The sequence below is a fragment of the Agelaius tricolor genome, unplaced genomic scaffold, assembly GCF_023055355.1.
Source record: "Agelaius tricolor isolate 1412-34295 unplaced genomic scaffold, bAgeTri1.0.p SCAF_2, whole genome shotgun sequence".
NCBI classification, from domain to species: Eukaryota; Metazoa; Chordata; class Aves; order Passeriformes; family Icteridae; genus Agelaius; species Agelaius tricolor.
In genome coordinates, this window is record NW_027269262.1 from 86,786,736 (window position 1) to 86,807,834 (window position 21,099).

The window sequence follows — 21,099 nt, forward strand, 5'->3', positions numbered from 1 at the left end:
CAGAGCAGAAATGCAAACAAGTTGACTAATGACAGTATGTAGGTGATGAGGAGTTTGATTAGAGCCCCACATCAGCAGCTTTAGAAAATCACCTTCCATCCTGAAAAGTGATACATGAATAATTATTCAGCATCTTTTGTAATGAAGACTACCACAGGAATGATATGAGATCCTCACTTAGGGGTACTTCAGAAACAGCTCTCAAGGTACAGGATTTTGTATCTAGTAGCCTTTAATAACAAAAGGTGATTGGTTTCCCTCTCTATTTTTTGGTGTCAAAAACATCTCACAATCAGTATCACAACAGTACTACCACTAGCTTTAAACACATTGATTTTCAGCACCGATACAAGAATAAGTACAGACATCTTCCTGTTTTTACAAAAATTATAAACTCAAGCATTACTTAAATCTGAATATCCTCATTGTAACAAGATTTTTTTCATGGAATATCCTTTCTTTGTCTCAATACTTGCTAAAATCCTAAGACAAAGAAAAGCCCTGAATTTTCTCTTTAAATGTTAAAGGACCCTGACACTGAGCACAGACTATTAGCCATTACACTCATATGTAATAAATGCAAATGGGTGTTTTTTGCAATGTATAAACAGTCAAAAAGATTCACACAAAGTGCTCACCTAGTCCACCAGCAGGTATTTAGGGAAATATCCCTGGGACCACTTCAGAGGTAATGCAGAGACTGCCTGAACTACAAGTTACCCCTGCACATTTGATATGAACATCTTCAGCCTCTCCAACCAATAGTGAAAGCAAGTGCCACACCCCAGTTAGGTACTGTATGAGGGGAGGGGGAAAAAACAGCCTGATTTATATTACAGATATTGCCTGATAACTGGGTGCCAACTTCCAGTGTTGTGAAGAAAAGCTCCTGATTCTGTCAGCCAGTGCTATATAATTGATTAAATACACCTTTACCACATGGCCTTTCAATTTCCTTAAAATCAAGGTCTAAGGTATTCAGTTTAGTAAACTACATTTACTTGCTAAGATTTCCAATCACCTTACACATCAGTTTGGTCTATAACCAGCTTTTACAGAAAGCAGACATATATGTTAGTTTGCTAGCCAAGAAACCAGGTCAACCATTTACTGAAATCCATGCAGACACAATCTCTGCAAACAAGCAGGAAAAGGCAGTGATGGTATGGTAGGGTTTAGTTTGGTTCATTTGGACTCTGCAACTTTATTAGAACAAGGCTGATCTACAGAAGCTTCAAGGAATTTCTCTCATCTATTCCTAAAGCCCAGGATGACTGTACTTTATTAAATGGCACCTGAACAGATCATTAATCCAACACTGAGCCCACAAGGCTGCAGCTTTAACAAAGTCCATCTTCTGCCACCTGTTCTCCTTCATCTCAATTCCCTGAAGGTCTCCCCTTGTTCACTTACCCTGTAGCTCCACTTGGAGCACAACAGACCAAGAGCAAGAATGTAGTGCAGAAGCCCTGGATCAGCCATCAACCAGGTCTCAGTTGCCTCCCAAAATTTTGTGCCTACTACCAAAGTACTGGGAATAGCCACTGGCCACAGTTGCCATGAGAAACTGCTTGTGTGGTTGTGCAAGTCTCTACCCTGGCTCAGAGGTACCACCAGCTGTGATTTGTGCTGACTTTTTGGAGTTTTTTCCTTGGTTTTTTACTTATTATAAAACTTTACTTCAGTACACTGTCCATCCCCCCAGTCAGGGGAAAACAAAACCAGTTACAGTAATGCCATGAAGAAGGTATCTTTCCTGGGGCTATGGACTATATTAAAAAAAAGTGGAATAAAGAAAGACATCTTCTGTTCCTTAGCTAGCATACTATTTTAGACAAAGAAAACTACCATAAACCAAGAAGTTTAATATTTATGATAGCAACTTCGGTTTCTAAATTTGTATTGAATACAAATTTATGTTGGAACAACAGATGACAGGAATAATCATATTCAGACCTCTTAAGTGACAAAAATATTAAAGTATCTATAAAAATGGAGAACCAGCAGTATTATCATCCTCCTATCCACACTTCTCCTGCTTGCACACCTTAATCCACCACCTCAAACTCTCCTCTCACACCAGCAAGGATACAGAGCATTTTGTTCCCACAACCAAAAAAACATGGGGAAGGAAGAATGGGATTTGATACTCCTTTGGACTGAGATGATTTAAATGAGAGGGTAGGTTACTTTAGTTGTAGTGACACACAAGATGTCATGACATGCAGTGTCTTTCCCATGAAGGCAGAACACTCACACTGCTGTGCTCTCCCTGTCTGCCATGCACAGTAGAGCAGCAGCTCTACACTTATTTAGCAACAGTACAGAGCCCTCTGCAAAGGTCTGCTCTAAGTTCAGAACAGGAGAGCAGCCTACATTTCATGTTTCCTTCCTTCTGCAAGGTTGAGTCACATCCTTAGGTCTCCTTTTAGAAAGCTAAAAACCATGGTAAAAGGAAAAAAAAAAAAAACAACAAAACCCTTTAACAGAAAAGCCTTGCATTCAGGGGAAGATACAGAACTGCTAAAGGCCACAGCTCAGTTCTCTGGCTCATCTTCTGCTGTGTCAGACAAGAGAACTGCACACCTTTTTTCCTGCTCAAAGCAAAACCTGATGTTCTTCACAGCCAGACAACTTTCTCAAAGGATTTCCAAGATAAATGAAAGGCGTTAACATTTATGAGTGAATAATGCAGACAAATTCCTCATTTGGAATACAAATTACTCTATTTACTGCATTTAAACTAAAATAAAAAAAAAAACAAACCCAACCACCCTCACATGGGAGAAAGCAGACAGTTCAACTAGCTATAAAGACAAAGCCTTTTTACACAGCAAGTTCAAAAGTATAAAATTAAGATGTGTATGTATTTCCTTTGCTCTCTCTAGCACTTTAAATAAAATATTTTAAGCCAGGATTGCCAGAGATGAAACAGTTCTTGCCTTACTTCCTGTGCTCTACCAACATCAACACCACTGGGCTAACATGGCTAAGTTGACTGGTTAAAACTACTACAAGCCCACAAGTTGTTTGTTTGAAGTCTGGACCAGTTTCACAAGCCTGTTTTGTGTGGCCCAACCAGTACACAGGCTGGGGCAAGCAGAACTGTGAACTTAGCTAAGTCCAAGCTTAGATGACTACTTCTATTTATGCAATAGACAACTACAGTTCTTTTCATCACACTGAAACAGATGGACCTTTTCAAATCACCTACCCTGCACATCTGTATGACCAGAACAATTAAGCAACTGGGATTAGAGCATCTCACTCGACAAAAACAAAACCAAACCAAAAAATCTCAGATCAGCTGGTGCAGCTGTTTCTATTGCATACTCCATCTACTGAATTCTGAAAAAATTATTTGCATATCCCAGAGTATTTAATATCATGTGTTTAAATGTATATTTTATATTGATGTATTATAAATAGTCTATTTACAAGTATTATGTAATAGAATATGCATAGCGAGTCAGAAGCTGGTCCATGAGACAAATGCAAATATAATAATTTTCTTATAAATATGATAAGCAGATAGAACAGATCCCCTATTACCAGGCAAATAGGCTAGATAACACATTTCCATCTTTTCTGTTCTGGGTAAGTCAAAGGTACCAATATTACTGTTTCAATCTTTATATGTGCTGCAGTTTTCTATAAACACAGGTTAGATAAAATACATGTAATTCAATAGCAAGAGGTGCAAGTCTCATTAAGGTGGGATAGTTCTGGGGCTGAACCTCTACAAGTGTTTTCCAAAATAATTTCTTTGAAGTGCAGCTAGCTATTAAAACAACAATGCAGCATGTTTCAAAACCATGACCATATTGTTTCTATTTAAAGATTAAATCAGTCCCACTTCATAAAGTACAGAGAGTCAACTACTTGTCCCAGCTGCTATAGGCAAAGGAGAAACTATCACCAAGTTTCCAGGCTGAGGACTGGGCTCCTGTGTCAGAGACAAACTTCACCTACACCAAACTTCACCAGGCTTCTTTTTGTAAGCAACCTACAAAATTTGGAGGAGGAAGGATATTGATTCCACCTGTCTAAGAAAAAAAAAGCCTACCTTTTTCAAACTTGCTCAAGAAAAACTACAAAAGCCAAGACAGATTTTTAGAATTCCTGCCATATAACCAAGAAATGCATAAATGTATTCCAATATAAAATCTCAGGCAGTAGATGCTGAATTTAGTTCTTCTCAAATTATATTAGAAAAGTTTGAAGTATTGACCTTGAAGATCAGTTTCACTGCAAAAGTATTTTTTTTTCCCCTGGAAGCACTGCTTTGGAAAAGAGTAGTGTCTCATGGCTCCTCACAAAGAAGAAAAGTTTGCTTCTGCACGATAAACTTTACCCAGACCCAAAAGAAGTATTTGTCAGAAATGCAAACCAGACTACTACAGTCTGCCCCAATTACAAGTACTGAGAAACCCTGAGAACCAGCATAAAGGAAGAAAGAAAAAAAAAAAAAAAGAAAGGAAGCCATGTCCTATTCAACAAGCCATCTCCAATTCCAAAACACAGTTCCAAGAAAACCTCTCTGGACTCCTGGCCTGACTGACCCTGAATTCAGAGCTGATAAACAGGTTCTCCATCAGGAGCTGGGGGCTTGGCACTAGGTGATCTTTAAGGTCCCTTCCAACCCACAGCATTCTATGATTCTATGAAAAATTCAAACAGCTTCCTTTTCAGGCAGTTCTAGCCTCAGCTTTGATTACAAATATTAATGATGCTAAACAAAAGAAGCAGTAGGATAACAACCAGACCTACTGTATTGCTCAATTAGACTTTACTATAGCTTTTTTAGTTACTCTAAACTTTCTGGTATAGAAGCATTCAGGGGAAGCATAAAGCAGAGAAAAGTATGGCTGGTAAGAGCAAAACAAAACACAAAGAATGTTATCTATGTCAGTTATTTCCTGAAGTACAAGCAAGAAGAGCCTTTTACGTAAGTGCTAAATAAAAGATGATAAGGAAGGACAGAGCAGTGAGAGTGAAACTATCTGAGCAGACCTAAAACAGGAGCATGAACCCCACCTTCCAGTGACTTGTGTTACAGCACTGCAGGCAGGACACAGCCTCCACATTTCCTCTAGGAGCCAGCCCTGCAAGAGCAGCCTCAGCAATTCCTGAGGCAGAGCACAGCTGACAGCAGCAAGGCAGAGATGATGTTACACACAATAACCGCCTGATAAGAGAGAAAATACTTCTATGAGGTGCCCTCCTGCAGTGAAGGGCAGCAGATGAAGTGTAGAAATTCATACTCTGGGACTGCCTAAGGCAAGGAGAAAAAAAATACCTTAAATAAACCAGCTTTAAATCAAGAAAAAAACACAACACAAATACTTCAAAGAATTAGGGTATTTATAAAGCCCTATGATGACTGCTCAGACATATCAAACAAGGCTTTCACTCACTGTCTTCAATTTTCTTCTGTCTCTGGACTTTCAAGAAGTTGTAGCATAAGATAGAGCACTGTCCTTGAAAAGAGATACCCTGAAGTACCAACATAAAATAGCTTATCTTTCTCATGATTAAGTTATGAAGAAGTATCTTGAACTGTGAAATGAAATTTGTGCTCATTTACAACCCCTGACACAAACAAAACACCAATCCTTTTGCAGAACAACATTTTACCAAGTAAATACGTTTGGTTGGGTTTTTTTGTTGGGCTTTTTTTTTTTTGTCAAACACTGATTCAGAACCAGGAAATAGACCATTTCTAAGCACAACAATTGTGCTTTTCATTTTAAAGAAAGCATTTGACTTTCAACTTCTTTTTTTAACATGCTAAAATGCTAAGACCAAAGATGACATGTTCTCTGAGGAAGTAAAAGCCATGTAACTGTGGAAGCTAAAGACAAATTACTGGAACTTAGTGAGTGATTTTTAGTTCCTTCATTGAAGCTATGGCATATACATCAAAACCACAAAATTATGCAGTACTGAACCATTCGGGCAGTGTTTTCGATCCAACACATTGTGAGAAATTGAATTTTTTTGTACATAGCATTTTTTATTTCCTGACAACTGTCAGCAACACAAAGTGCCCTGATGAGGGAGTTTGTGCATGCCTGTCCCCTGGCTGGGAGGACCTGCCCTCAACAGATGGAACATGAGCAAAGGCTGTATCACTTGTACACCAAAATAGGGGCTTAAAAATTACTGAAGTATTTTGACCAGCAATTAAAATATTAGTTTCTTAAAAGTACATGTGGGTTCTACATCAGCTCAAATTTGCTTTAGATATAAAGTGCCCTGCTTGAGTAGTGTCTGGAGACACAATCCAGCTGACTCCCTGCACAGTGTGCAGACACACCAAGCAATGGGTGCACGTGTGGTGTCACAGATTTATACAGACTCAAACTCTATGCACACAGAGAGTAACCAAGATACAAACTATATCACTTTATTGCATTCCATCCTCTGGAGACAGATGGCTTTTGACTTGCTTTTTTTCATTAGGTTGGTTGTTTTTTTCCCCCTTTTAAAATGAAGTTTTATCATGACTGTATTTCCTTTTCTTTCTAGTGCTGCTACTCCAGCTCTCTCCTGACTCACCCACACGTAGCTGTGCTTCAGCATGTTGCAGTTCATGTTCTTTTATAAAGTGTCACTACAATTCTTACTTGAACTGGAGAGACTCAAACTGAATAAATCCACCCACAGAGGCAAAGGTGGGCAGAGCTGACAGATCACATAACTAAACACATAAAAAGCCTACATAAGGCCAGAAACAGCACCTGGGGTTGTAATTGTTTAAAATCTTTGTTTATGTGTCCCTTTCCACACGAAAGTACCATTGGTCTGAAGACCAATGTTTGTCACATTCCCAATATCACATCAGAAGCCAGCTGTGCTTCTAAGAAACCCAGACTGACTCTTGAGATCAAAAGCACTCCCATGATCATTCCCTTCTCTAACCTAAGACTGAAGAGAGGTTTGTTACCAATAAATGCCACACTTTCAAGAGAGTGCAAATTTCCAGTAAATTTATGCTATAGCAGAAGTATTTCTAGTCCACCAAGCTGAAAAGTTGGTCAGCCAAATATTAACTGAACATAAGCCAACATAAGAAAAGGCAAAACACCATGACTCTAGCAGCAAAGGCTACTGGTCTTTTCTTTACCAAGGAATAAACACTTATTCCTTTTTTTCTCTTTTTTTTTTTAACTAAATAGTTTTCTAACCAGAATGAACTTAATTCATAGTATTTCTCTTTGAAAAAGAAGCTTCCAAGAAAAACTGAGTGATGAGCATGATTCAAAATAAAAATAAATAAAAAAAATTAAAAACCCACAAAAACAAACCGTCAAAAACCGCAAAAGGGTAGCAAAAGCTTTGTTTACCACTCCTTCTACTGACAGAAGAAACAGCAGCTTTATACCTCTTACCTTGGTTGATACAGTTTAATTTCTATAGAGAAACTGAAGAAGCCACAAGGGTCTCCAAACAGAAAGAACTTATGAGTGCAGTGGTGACAGCAGGACAGAACTGTCTGTCAAATTAAACAGATAAGCTGAGCAATGGGGACAACTGAGAGACTCCCACCTGAAAAAGAAAAAACAGCTCATCCCTCCTTCCCTCCTCATGAAGCAGAGAAATTCATTGCCCACAATTCTGTTAATAAGGCTGCAACAGCACTTCAACTTCTCCATAACACTTAAACACCAAGTAGGTGTCTTTTCACAACATGTGCCAGTTTGGCCCCAGAGCTGTGTGAATACAGCACAGAGAAGGAATGCATCAATACCAAATGCTTCAAGGAGCTACTAACACCAGAGTACAAATTCTCCAGAGTCACCCAATGACGGAATTAACACTTCCTCATTTCTCTCAGCAAGCAACATAGTTACAAAAGAAGAAACTAGAAACAACTTTGCCTTTTTGAATGGCCACGTCCTGCTGCTGCAACAACCAGGATCTAGAGCACGGCCTTGCTGTCCGGTTCAATGAGGGCAGCTACATGCCCAAAGAGACCACAGACACAAGAAATAAGTGTGATGTTAGAATTCATTATTAAAAGGGAATATTAGTAAGAGAAAAGTAGCAAGTTCTATGGGGATGTGACTGCAATATGTAAAGCAGTCAAAAAAAAGTCAGGTTACAGTCATCTCTAACCATGCAAAACTAACTGAACTTCTCTGTGCCTTCGCTCCCCCTGTGAAATAGGAAGCAAACTACTTCCTCATCTCACTAGACCATTCTGATAATAAATAACTTTACAGAAAGCAGCACCACTGTCCATGAGGAAATTAAGTGCTTCTGTGGAGCAATCTAGCAAGAACATGGTGCAGCCTAAAGCAATGAAGACATACTATTGAACAGTGTGTTGACAGAACTAGCACCAGACACTTGGGGCAATGAAGCAAGGTACTAATGGAAGAAATGGCCTACAAATATGTATTCCTGGCTGCTTGCTCTGTGCAACTTCTGGACTTTTGAGCACTGCTTTGCAGCTGAATAGTATAAATTCTTAACCAAGAGATAAGCCCAGATAATTCATCCTTGTAACTACATAGCTCATGACCAGAATCAGAACCATTTGCTCACAACACCAATTTTTACTACTCAGAGATACATATTAAGCTAAAGTGGTAAAGACACATTGGATACTAATGGCAATGGACAAAATTCTGTTTATTTCACTGTAGTCCCTTCCTTACAGATTTTCTAACTCTACTTTAATCTTCACGAATTCCTTGTCCAACAGACCTCTCTGCCTTCTTTACAAAATCCTGGCTTCTACCCTTACTACTCCTGTCCACCTTTCCCTGCCCATCAGCTCTCTTTTACGTATTTTCTTTGTCCAGCAAGTCCTCATTTTCCTAGATGTCCCCAAGATGCTGGGTGAGAGGCAGCATCATTCCTACACACTCCCTCAGTACTGACCAATACTTTCCACAGAGCCAAAGAGCTCACAACCCAACCTCTCTGCTAGATTATCATCAACCTGGGCCTAACTCAGTCCCAGATCCTAATTCATATTCTTCCCTGCTTTCAACTCAAAGCAAGTTGCTCCTCCTCCTAGTTAATTGCCATCTCTCCTCACCATCCAAACCCATTTCTTCTTCCATGCGTGGATACATGTTTATTAGAGCATGAGTTTTCATAGGACTGTAATGGGGTCAAACTGAGGCCCATTCTGGACTAGGAACAGGAAGAAAAGCAAAGCTAGAGGCATCAGCCCTGCAAAAACACTCTGCTCTAAAGCAGAGGCACACTAGAGTTATTTGAAGAGCTGTCAAATTTTAAGACTCCCATTACAACATCTGTTCCCAAGCTTCACTTTTGGCAGTTACTGAAGTAGTTTGACTGAAATTCCTTTGAAAACCTGACACAATATTAACATCAATATTATGTCACATTCAAAATATTAGGTCTTAATCAATAGTGTCTTACACTGCCATTTACTAGACTCTACTGCCAGTCACAACTACAGTGAGTTTCCTACTGGGACACAATTCTACCCCACATTTATTAAGAAGCCAGAGTTACAGAATAATGGTGAATTTCCCCATAAAAATTTTGAACACCTAAAACCATAAACTTCAGAAGAGATAAGAAAACAACTTGGGCTTTGTTATACTACTTGAAAGTTCTTGTAGGATTGCCCTCCAAACTTCAAGGTTCTTCGACTAGATTATGCTATTCTGTTACTCCTGCTAAGAAATTATTTCTGAATTAATTAGTTCTGAACTCTGAGATGCAAAGGTAAGAACAGATAAAGCATTTACTATTTTAGTGCTTAGGAGAACATTACTTTAGTCAGATATACGTGGGAACAAGCAAAGTAGCCATAGCAAAAAATTTCAAACCACCATACAATTCAATTGCACATTCAGCTGACAAATCCACATCTCCTCACACAGAAGCAGGAAATCTAAACTCCAAATCAATTAACTGCTTCCATAAGCAACCCTTACACAATGCTCTCTCTTGTCTGTATGATCTTCATTTATGTAAAAGGTCAGCAATTTTATCTTTGAAATGAAGCCTCATGGAGTCTAGTGGTTACTTATTTCACTTCCACCTTTGAAGGGAACAGTTTCAAGTAACCATATGTCTCAGCACATAAAAGGAGAAAATACAACAAGAAATTAACTGTCTTTTAATGCCCAGAATGCATTTTGCTTAAGAATTTTCATTTTCAAGGACACTAAACAGGAAGGTTCTGTTTAAACAACAACAAACCCATCTCCCCCCAAAAAAACACCCAAAAAAACCCCCAAACACCCACAAAATAACAAAAAACTCTGCTATGATTGTATTTCTTATTAATTCTTATAGCTTTTTTTCCCCTCAGAATAACAGTGCTAGAATTCAGAAGACTGTCTGGTTTTTGGTGGTTTTTTTTTTTATTATTATTCAATGGAGGGTCAAACTGATTTGTACATCAGAGGCTGAAACAAACACCTTTGTTGTGCAACACAAAAAGGCAAGAAATCCGTTTCCCTGAGGATGTTACCCTCAAGACTGCTGTAATAAAAAGGAGAAGGAGCCATCATCCAGTGCCACACCTGACTAGGAGAATACGCAATTAGATCCAACTTTTGAAGTTATTCAACTGCTACAGCCACTAGACACAGAAACGGGGCTTTCCAGTCATCTAATTTACAACTAGGGCTCCTAGGAACTCATCTATTACCTTGTGTAGTACACCAGAAAAAGTTACTCACGCTAACACTCCATTTAATTTAATCATCTAGGACTGAAGGAGAACCAGAATTGCCTCTTGGCTGAATTTAAGAGTCTTTTGAACTACGCCAGTTAAACAGAATTTGCTCACAGAACTGCCTCCTGCTACCAGGGAACATTTAAGCCCTGTAGTCTGAAGTAAAAAGTGCTTTTAAAAATGTATCTAGGACAGTGTTCTGCTGCACTTTCTTATATATAAAGTGATTACCAATATAAGATTTTTTTTTTGCCTGGTGGACACCAATTTCAGGTAAAGCATTTGCTGATGGAATCAGCCTCCCAGATAAACGTATTAACTTGCCTACAGGATCAAGCTTTAGGTTTTGGTGTGGGTGGCAGACAGAAGGCCTGTTTTGCAAGGCAAGCTATTTCTGTAGCTACAGCCACACCAAACTGAAAGCACTCAAATCTCACAAGCTAAGCTGTCCCAGACCCAGTCACACTATTTGCACAGGGACCACCTGGGAATCCCAAGCACTGTAGATATAAGCCAGAGAATCAGTCCAACCCTTAGTAATCAAGACCACAAACCATACAGCATTTTCACTGAACAGGAGTAGAAGAATAAAAATATATCCTCCCATACAAACATTATTACAGAAAACTAGTTTTTACACACCTGAAGATTGTACATAAGTACCATCTCCTCATTTCAGAGATATTTAGTCCCCAGTTTTTCCTACAGTCCTGCAATGATTACATGTAGTAGAAAAAAAAAAAAGTCAGGTTTGGTCAGTCAGATACCATTCCCCAAATGCAGCATCAGAACTTTACGTTAGTGCAAAGAAGGTAAAAAACAGCCTTTCCCAACACACACAAATTAGTCAACACTTTAGGTATTGACATTAGTCTAGGTACTAGAATCATAAAAATTCTTTTTCTAGGGGCTGAAAAAGCAATCCTAAAGAACATTCAAAGATAATAAGTCTGGAACCAAAAATACTTTTACAAATCAATTACATGAACAACATTAACATTGTCAGAAATCAATTCCTAAACATTTCATCAATATCACCATATTCAAGAGCAACAGTAAATGGAGAGGGGAGCATAACCAGACAACAAAGGTTATAACAACAGACCTGAGTTCATAAGCCACATAAACGTACTGAGCAGGACAGGGTCAGTCCTTACCTCACAACCATGACTGTCTTACAACTATCCTGAAATTCAAGTGATCAGGAGTGAAAGGCCAAAGAATGTATCATTTTCCTTACACCTTTCAATTATGCTTTGCCAGTAACTAGTCTCACTGTTTCCACAGTGAAGGTACTCTCTGTACATCAGGCTTTCACGTGACAGGGAGGACAAATTGCCATTTCTAAAAAGCAGAATGCAATTAAAACCACAGGGGATGGGGAACACAGGAGAAAGTGCTGCAGCTAAAAATACTTTCAGCTTTACCTAGTCAATTCTAAAACTGCTCATTGTTTGTCATTGGTTTCTGTTAAGCTCTGCTGTTTATATGATTGCAATACATGTATCCCCAGTAAGCACTGGAACTGTAAATGTTAAACAGTGCCTGTGTAAGAGCCTATTGCTCTCAGCAAATTTTAGACAGTTGGAAACACTCTGCCAGCTGCAGCAGCCAACTTGTGGCAATCGAGAGAACATTCCTGAATCACAGACGGGGGAAACTGAGGTGATTTTATAAGAGATCCTGAAATTAAAGGCAATCAAGTAAGTCCCTGTCTTTGTAAACATGAAGAGAAATGCAGATTTCTCTACACTGGGTAGAGGTGTTAAATTTTCCACGATCACAAGGAAGAAAATACTGATACTCCTTAGTAAAGTTTATATAGTCAAAGATTAATAATAGAGGAAAATTTAAGAGGTGTGCAAGAAGACCATCCATTTACTTAAAGTGCTCTCAATAAATGCAAACAAATGGGAGTAGAAAAGACATCAAATGGTACAAGTGGCCAACATTAAAAGCTGGAAAATTATTTGAAATAACTCTTACCCTGCCTAACTGATGCACATGTTTCAGGTGCCACAGCTAGTAAGCAGGGCCAATGCTTCAGGATCCCCAGTGCTTAACTCTTTCCAATCCAAGCAGAGCTGCCTTCATATCCCCAGTCCCCACACTCCCATCACCTCTGAAGCCACATTGACAGACTGGAGGGATTCAGTTGGATCAAAATGACCACCAGGATGACTCTCTGCATCCTGGTTCTAAGCACAGGAGTGGGCACTGACATTCAAGCCTTGTGTGGATTCAGCACATATATCCACATGAGCTGCATGCCTTGCCTGTAGCACATTTGCTTGACAGCTGATAATCCATGAGATGCAGTTTGACAACACTCAAAATATTTCAGCTTTGAAGATATATTTTCAAACATTTTTACAATGAACGTGTCTCATAAAACTGATTTGTAATGTACTTCAGGGTAGTTAACATTACCTTAACGAACAGGAGTCATTCTTGTCAACTTACGCCGATCTACATCAAAGACAGAAACTCTTGGTATCATTAAAGAGAACAAGCCTGTAGGTAGGACAGGCAAAGGTGACAACCTTGACTTGCACTAGTACCATCATTTCCTAAAAACCACCAACCAAATGAACTACAAAAGCCACACACAAACCTGCTTAAAAAACTAATCCAACTCCTTGCACACAGGCTTTAATTTTGCCTGTCTCCACTACATCAAGACATGCATTGGTTCCATCTATGCCCCCAGCTGGCAGGCAGGAACAAGAAAAAGAGGACTGCAGGCTGTTTGCATGTCTGTATTCTCCAAGATACACAGTGAGAGGAAAAAAAATCTGCATTTATGTTTACCATGCCAAGGCAGCTGCAGAAATCCAAAGTGGCCCCTACATATGCTTTTCCAAATGACAGAGACAATTTCTGTTACTGTGTTACTCAATAATTCAGTAGTTTGCAATACAAATATTCCCTGCCCTTCTGTCTCTTTACAGTATTAATTCCAAGTGTTTAGTAAGCACTGTTAGAGGTCTGGTGACAGATACCTTAAGGTGCCCCCATTAGTGTCTTCAAACTACTGCATTCAATTAATTTAACGATTGATTCTTCTGGAAATATATATAACTACTGACAGACACAATAAAAAATGGATTCCTTTTTTCTCTTTATCAAGAGAAAGACTCACACAAAACCCAGATAAAGGGACAGGATAGTTTTGTATGCAAGAAGAGAAGTGGCTGACACCAGGTTTCCACAGCCAGAGCAGGGAAGGTTGTCACAGGAAGAGGCAGGGACTTTCAGAAGACAAACTCTTCTATAATCTGTCCCCTCAGGTGGCCCCAGCTAAACTGCAAACAAGGAAGAAAATCTAGAGCACCTGATGACAAATGGAACTTGTATACAGATGGGATCAAATTCATTCCTTACTTTCATATAATCATGGTACTTCTTGACAGGGATATTTTAAAACAATCCTGGGATCACTTCTTTCACAGCCCCTGCTCTCAGACAGCTAATATATGCAATAACAAATCTGACAAGTCTGACTGGGATAAAAAGCTATCTTCTCTCCTACTCAAAGCTTCTGTTTCAACAATAGAATACTCTCTGTATGCCAGGCAAGAAACAATCCAACTTCATGTAACAGCAGTATCTTATTCATGTGGTTTAGGATTTTGCTGTTAAGCCTGCCACACAGAACCAAAGATATATTCTGCAAAACAACACACCTTGCTGAACAAAGATATTTGTCAGGGGGAGGCTTTTAAGTTTGAACCCATGTTCCAACTTTGACAACAGTAATCTCAGGCTGCCCAACACACAACCTACAACAGAAAATGCTGATTAACTAAAAGCTGCATTTAAAGTCCAAGCAGAGCACAAAGAAAGAAAATTCTACGTCAGGGGGGGGGGGGGGGGGGAGAATTTGAGCAAAAGAGACTTTGCAATTTTTCCCACTACAAATAGTGATAAGGAAGAATTCAGATTATCAGATTAATCTAGAAAATGCTTTACTGGTTTGAAGATTAACATACATGCTAATGTATACTTGTATTTCCATATTATGTTACCAGAAACTCAGAATGACAGATTTTAAATGTTAGTAATACTCCACTATCACAGCAGTATGACAGCTGTCACACTGTTGCTGACATTTGGATCCAGGATGCTGATGCTATAGAACAGATAGAGAAAAAAAACTTCAAAAACCTTCATAACACACAGTCTCTTGCTTTCCTCAGGGTCTCAAATGTTTCTGTGAATAAACTTCTTGTATTTTTTTACCAAGTGAGATATGACACCAGATTAAAAAGTAACAATAAATAAAGTTGCAGGCATCCTTATCATTGAATTACATGGGAGAAAATTATAATGGAATTAAAATTTCATTTTATCGGGTTTATAATGAATAGGTTAGAAACAACACTCTTTTGTTACAGACTCCAAATTCACCTTAACCCCACCTGGAATTAGAGCCCCAGCATCACAGGGCTGCACACAAACCTGCAGGATACACCCCAACCATGACAAATTTGGCACTGTATTCCAAATGCCTGTATCCGCTTAACCCGCTGCATGTTCAGCCGCACTCCGAAGGACTGCAGATGTCCCTCCAGGAGCTCTCTCCTCCCGTTATCCATGAATCCTGTCACTCCATCCCGCATCCCGCGGCACTACCTGCATCCCGGGGAGCCGCCCGCACCCGCACCGGGCGCGAACCAGACCCAGTGCCCGCCACGGGGGGCAGGAGCCGCCGGGGAAGCCCAGGGCAGGGCGGCCGCTCCCCGGTGACCCGCGTGGTTCCCCGCGAAGGGAGCAGCGGCCGCCGCTTTCCCCGCGCCCTGGGGCCCCTGCTCGGCGTGCGGGGGGAAGCGGCGGCGGGACGGGAGAAGTTGCGAAGCGCTGAGGGAGCGGGGAGAGCAACAGCTGGAGCCGGGCGGGGAGCGGGGGCCCCGCGGGAACGGGGCGGGGGTCGCGCCGCCGGCGCCGAGGGAACGCGAGGGATGCAGCGGCGAGCGCCCCGCCCGGCCCCTCCCGCCCTCCCGGCACTCACCGAGCCGCCCGGCGCGCGGCGATGCGGGACCGGGATCCGGAGCGGGACCGGGAGCGGGACCAGGAGCGGAGCCGCCGCCTCCCCCGCTCGGCCGGAGCAGCGACGGAGCGGCGCGCGCGGGTGGCGGGAGCGCGCCAGGAGCGCGCGCGGGCGGCGGGAGCGCGCGCGGGGAGGGGGGGGGAGCGGGGGGGGGGGGGGGAGCGGCCGCACAGCACCGCGGGCACCGGCCGTGCGGGCGGGCGTGCGCTGACCCGGATGTACCGGGGGGGGCGGCCAGCAGCAGGTGACTGCGCAAGCGCGCCCGGCCGCCAGCGCACTGCGCATGCACCTGCTTCGACTCCCAGTGTCTCGGGCACGGGCGGGGGAGCGAAAGAGAGGCGGGCGGGCAGGCGGGTGAGGCGGCGAATGGGGCAGCCCCTTAAAGGGGCCGCTGTCCTCCTGCAGCCCCCGGCACAGCTTATTAAATACAGCAATCAGCGTTAGCCATCGGTGCTTGAGCCGCTGTGTGGGTCTGGGGTTTTTCTAGGGCCGGGCTAGGGGACTGAAGTGTCTGCAGTTGGCACAGCCAGGTTGGGAAGGGAGATGGGGTGCTCCTTTTCTGGGAAAAGTGGGGCTGATGACTCAAAACCGTTCAGAAATGTCTTGCCAGGTGGATCAAAGTACAAATAAATAAATAATTATTTAAAAAAAGTGGAAAGTTCCATCCGTCAGTGAGCACTGCCAGAACCCCATACCATTGCGCTCAGGTTGATCCTGGAATGATTTCCACCTCCATCTCCGCGAAAATGCAAAAGACACACAAAATATGTTGAAAAATCACAAAAACCCCACATGGGGTTATGGGGTCATTTATCCTGGAGAAAAGGAACCTCAGGAGACATCTTATGGCTTTCTACAGCTCCCTGACAGGAGCTGGTGGGGGTCGGTCTCTTCTCCCCAGTGACAAGAGACAGGACAAGAGGAAATGGCCTCAAGTTGCATCAGGGAAGGTTTAGATTGGATATTGAGGAAGAAAAATTCCTCTTAGAAAGGGTTGTAAGCGTTGGAACAGGCTGCCCATAAAAGTGGTGGAGTTGCCATCACTGGAGGAGTTTAATATACATGTAAATGTGGCACTTGGGGTTGTGGTTTAGTGGTGACCTTGTTATGGGCTTATGAATGGGCTCAATGATCTGAAAGGTCTTCTCCAGCATAAATAATTCTAAATGACTACAAACACAAAAACATATTTTAAGAACATTCCGTGGACTTAATTATGGGCTTTCTGTGCAGGGCCAGGATTTGGACTCAATCTTCCTTATGGGTCTCTTCCAACAGCGTATTCTGTGATTCTATGATTTTATGAAGGTTTCACCTTCTATATCTCACCCTGGATTTTGGTATCCTCACACAGGGACAAAGCACACCCTGAACTCCTTCTCCTGCTGTGCATAAATTTGCCAAAGCAGAAGGATTGCACAAGTACCTTGTTTCAGGGCTTGCTGCTTTAGTAAAATTCCATGTAGACCTACTTAGAAAGAAAACAATTAAAAGTTGTTTTGCCGTTTTGTCTTTTGTTTGTTTGTGGGTTTTTTTTTTTTTTTCTTAAAGTAACCTGGAATCTACACAATGCTTTTCTAAATTTTGCAGTGAAGTCTCTCCTGGCCTTCACATTGAGCTGTTCTGACACCAAGGGCGCTTCAACTCTCGTTCAGTGACGCTGCACTGGGAGAGGTTCAGAGACTGAGCGGCAGCCAGGCAGTGCAAAACTTGCACCCTCCATTATCAACACAGCTCTAATCAAAGGGTATTTCTCAGTCTGAAAGAGACAAACCAACCACCTCACAGTCCAACCACTTCTACTAGTTCCTCTTCAAAGCCTGATAGCAGTTTGTTAAGTGACAAATATTAGCGAATATCAGGTACTCCTAAGCTCACTGAGAAAGCACAAAAATGGAAAATAGCTCAGAGATTTATTTATATGTCAATGTAATTCTCTTTTTATTATCATACCTACATATATGTCAACTTAATCTGATAAACTTAGTTTGTCTTTAACTTATTAGGATTCAAGATATATGGTTTGATTATAATAACTTTAAAGTATTCTAGCTAAAAGAGTATCCTGGGATATGAAGGAAGCAATTTGTGAGTACAGTTCAGCTGCAAAACCTGTTTGGTGAACTCAAAGGAAATCACCACAGTTTTGGTCCTTGGGTGGCAGTCAGGCAAGACCAGGGCTGGTGCACCACATACCTGCCCACTGCCTTCACCTGAGCAGGGAGAAGGGAGTGCTCAGACAAGTTCTGGAGGCTCTGGGAGGTTTGTACAGACTGGAGCAAGCAGAGGAGATGTCGAAGAAGGTATGAGAAAAGATTTTCACAGCAGCACCTTCAGCAGAATGACGGAAGTTCCAGTTCTGCCTGCGTGCGATTTGTGTAGTGGCTGAACAAATGCTTGACATGGCTTTTCACTTCTGCCACAGAAAGGATTTTTTTGCAGTGGATACAAATTTTGAGGTGTGAATCGATGCACACTCCTTCCTGAGATGGGGCACCACATCCTCATCTTCTCTAAAGTCTACAGGGCTTTACAGGGCTGTGTGCCAGGAAGGAGATGATCCAGGTTCCACTGAACTGCATTCAAGGGAAGCAGGACTGTGCTCTGAATTAATGTTGGACTTGTTACCATTTGGGGTTAATAGAAACCAGGAGTCTCACCTGTTGTACTACAGAGCTCTGTCCTTCTGCACAGAACTAAAGAGCACACACACAACCAGCCTCAGGGATGAGCAGTTGTTGTTGCTCATAACATTATAAAGCACTTGGGGCTTGGCAGGGTGGGGTTAGACAAAGAAAATTTCCTACTGAAACCATGAGCAGGTTTATCATAATATAGAGTCCTTAGTGTTCTCCAAAATTGTAAGATACCTTTGATTTGGATCTCACATCTTTAATAAGTACAAGAATGCCCAGATGCTGAGCATCACTGGTGCTTTAACAGCAGTTGCACACTCAGACATCCACATCCCACATAATAATTGAAGCATAAAAAATCATTGAACACTGTGGAAAATGCTGTATGACTAAAAAACCCAGCAATTTTCTTTTAGTTCTGCCTTAACTTTTAATTTCTTAATTGCTTCTTCTGAATGCAAAATTATTTTACCAGGTTATCACTGCAATAAATATTAAAACTCTCCCCCAAAAAAACAAACCCCCAAAACAACAACAATAAAACAGAATTAAAGACTATATTTTTTGGTTAGTATATAGAATAAAAGAGTGGTAACAGAACATGACCGTTCCTATGCTGCTAAATGCCTGAGGATTTTGTTAGATAGTTGGTGCCAGGTAGGTATATCTGACAGGAAAGGAAACAGATCAGAGCATTTTCATTAAGAAGAGATTAATAAGCTCTAAAATTACTCTTGGATGTATTTGTATTGCATATCTGTGTGTATATATCAGTGACAAAAGATGACTTGACTTTATATACGGATGGCCAGATGGACAAGTAAAGCCACAGGAGCAAAGCTGCCCTTAGGTGCCATGCAGTGTTGGAATACTTGGGTTGCTTTTCAACCTAATGGTGGCCTAGGGGAGAGAGTCCAAAGGGAAAAAGAAGTGACCATCACCCTGTGTCATGTGTACTCAGCAGGGACAATAGAGTGCCCTGACCACTGACAGCAGCCCTGTTTGTTCTAGGGGGGAGGACAGCAATAGCTCTTCCATTACATGGATGAAAATAGAAAGTAAACATCCTATGGCTAAAGATTATTCTTTTAAAGAAATGGTTAAAGATGAAATTTCTTATGGAAAATGTGAAGAATGGAAGAAATGCAGCTTTGCAGGGCTGCCTTGTTAGGGTTGTGGCTCATAGAACCTTTCAGTTCAGATAAAACCAACGTCAGGTTTTGCCCTCCCCTGCCCGGATTTCCCCACATTCTCAAGTGCCACAGTAGTAGAGTGCAGAGGCAGTCACATTTATACCACAGAGTCCTCCAGGGCTTTCACTTAGATAGTACAAATCCTCTGATATGAATGTCGCTCTTCAGAATATAAACAGTTGTAACAAAACATGAACAATCTACATAAATTTCCAGAAATGCAGACAAAACAAAAAGCCAAGGTCAAATCACTTCATAAGGATCCCTGAAGTGCTTCCAGATACTGTCATGCCAGAGTTAGAATGTTTTATACTTGCATGGACACAGGCACTCACAGTCTCAGAATGCCTCCCCCCCCCCCCCCCTCAAAAAAAAGGTCATTTTGATATTTGGGTGGCAAGTGGGAAAACTGAAATGCTTCTGGAGTTCAATCTTTTTACCCTGACAGGCCTGGTGAAATCCTGTCATTTCCTCATGCAATGCCCCAGTCACTTCACGTGACTAATTGCATCAGTCATCTCCTCTTCTGCCATTACAAGGTCCAAGATTATTTCACAGTTTGCTCATCTGGTGATGCAGTTGTTCCTCCTGTGATCAGCTCCCTTTCGTGTGGGGAGCCTCAGCTAAAACACACAGCATGCTCTCAATTAATGAACACTTCCTTAGGTAAAATAACACAGGAAGGTTCAGTGCCATGTCAGTTGTACTATGATCAAGAATAATGGAGATTTTACAAAATAAAGCTCTTTTTTTCACATTTTCACATTTTGCTGCCTTACCTCAAAAATATAGCTCATCTATACGAGAGACAGGGAAGAAAAAGGAAGGAAAAAGAGAAAATGTCAGGTGTTAAGCCTGCATTAGAAGAAGATTACAGACCAGTAAGCATAGAGGAAGGTGGAAAGAGGAACTGCAGCTATTTTAATCATGTTTTATCTCTACAGGAAAATAGAAAGATAAATTAGAGTAGTAGACCTGCTGCAGAATAGAGCAGAACACAGTATTAGACTCTGAGATCTTTAAGCTGCTTATAAAAGTTTGTGAAATACAGAATTTCTTTAGTGATCTCCACATGGACTCCATTGCACTGACAAGCCTTTGAGTAGCTGCAGTGGTGAGCCTACGCTGGTAGCACACTGGAAAGGGAAGAGGCCTGCTAAGCAACTGAGATAATCCAGCATCACCAAGTTTAGGAGGTCATGGCCACAGACTGCACTTCTGAGCTTACAGCACTCAGTGGAGGAAAAGTCCCAGATGCACCTGTGTGTCTGTGCTTGGGGCAGTGGAAAAGCTGTGATCACCTCAGCAGGTGCTGGGCCATCACCTTTGCTTATTTGAGAGGTGCCTTTCTCCAGCAAAACTCCTAAATGTCTCTGTAAACTCCTAAATGTCACTGTATTTATTCACTCTGAGTAGCAGTCAGTGCTACTTAAAAGTGAGGGCTTCACCAAGTCAGAAGAGGCTGCAAATCGGGTGGTGTAGAGTGGCAGAGTTTCACTTGACCTCCCTTTAGCCCCAGTCAAGCCAGTTTATTAAACAAAGTAA

General features: G+C 41.5%; 1 protein-coding gene across 7 annotated transcripts in view; it reads right to left on the reverse strand.

Annotated features, from left to right (window-relative positions):
* Positions 1–21,099, reverse strand: part of CYRIB (CYFIP related Rac1 interactor B) — a 96,866-nt gene that overhangs the window by 60,045 nt on the left and 15,722 nt on the right. For 2 of the 7 annotated variants that reach the window (XM_071421799.1, XM_071421795.1), the window contains exon 1: positions 15,687–15,927. The exons of 3 other annotated variants lie outside the window; for them this stretch is intronic. The gene's annotated coding sequence lies outside the window, so the exon portion shown is untranslated. Of the gene's footprint in view, positions 1–15,686; positions 15,930–21,099 lie in introns of those variants that run through there. 2 more of the 7 variants (XM_071421798.1, XM_071421794.1) reach the window with 2 other exon arrangements.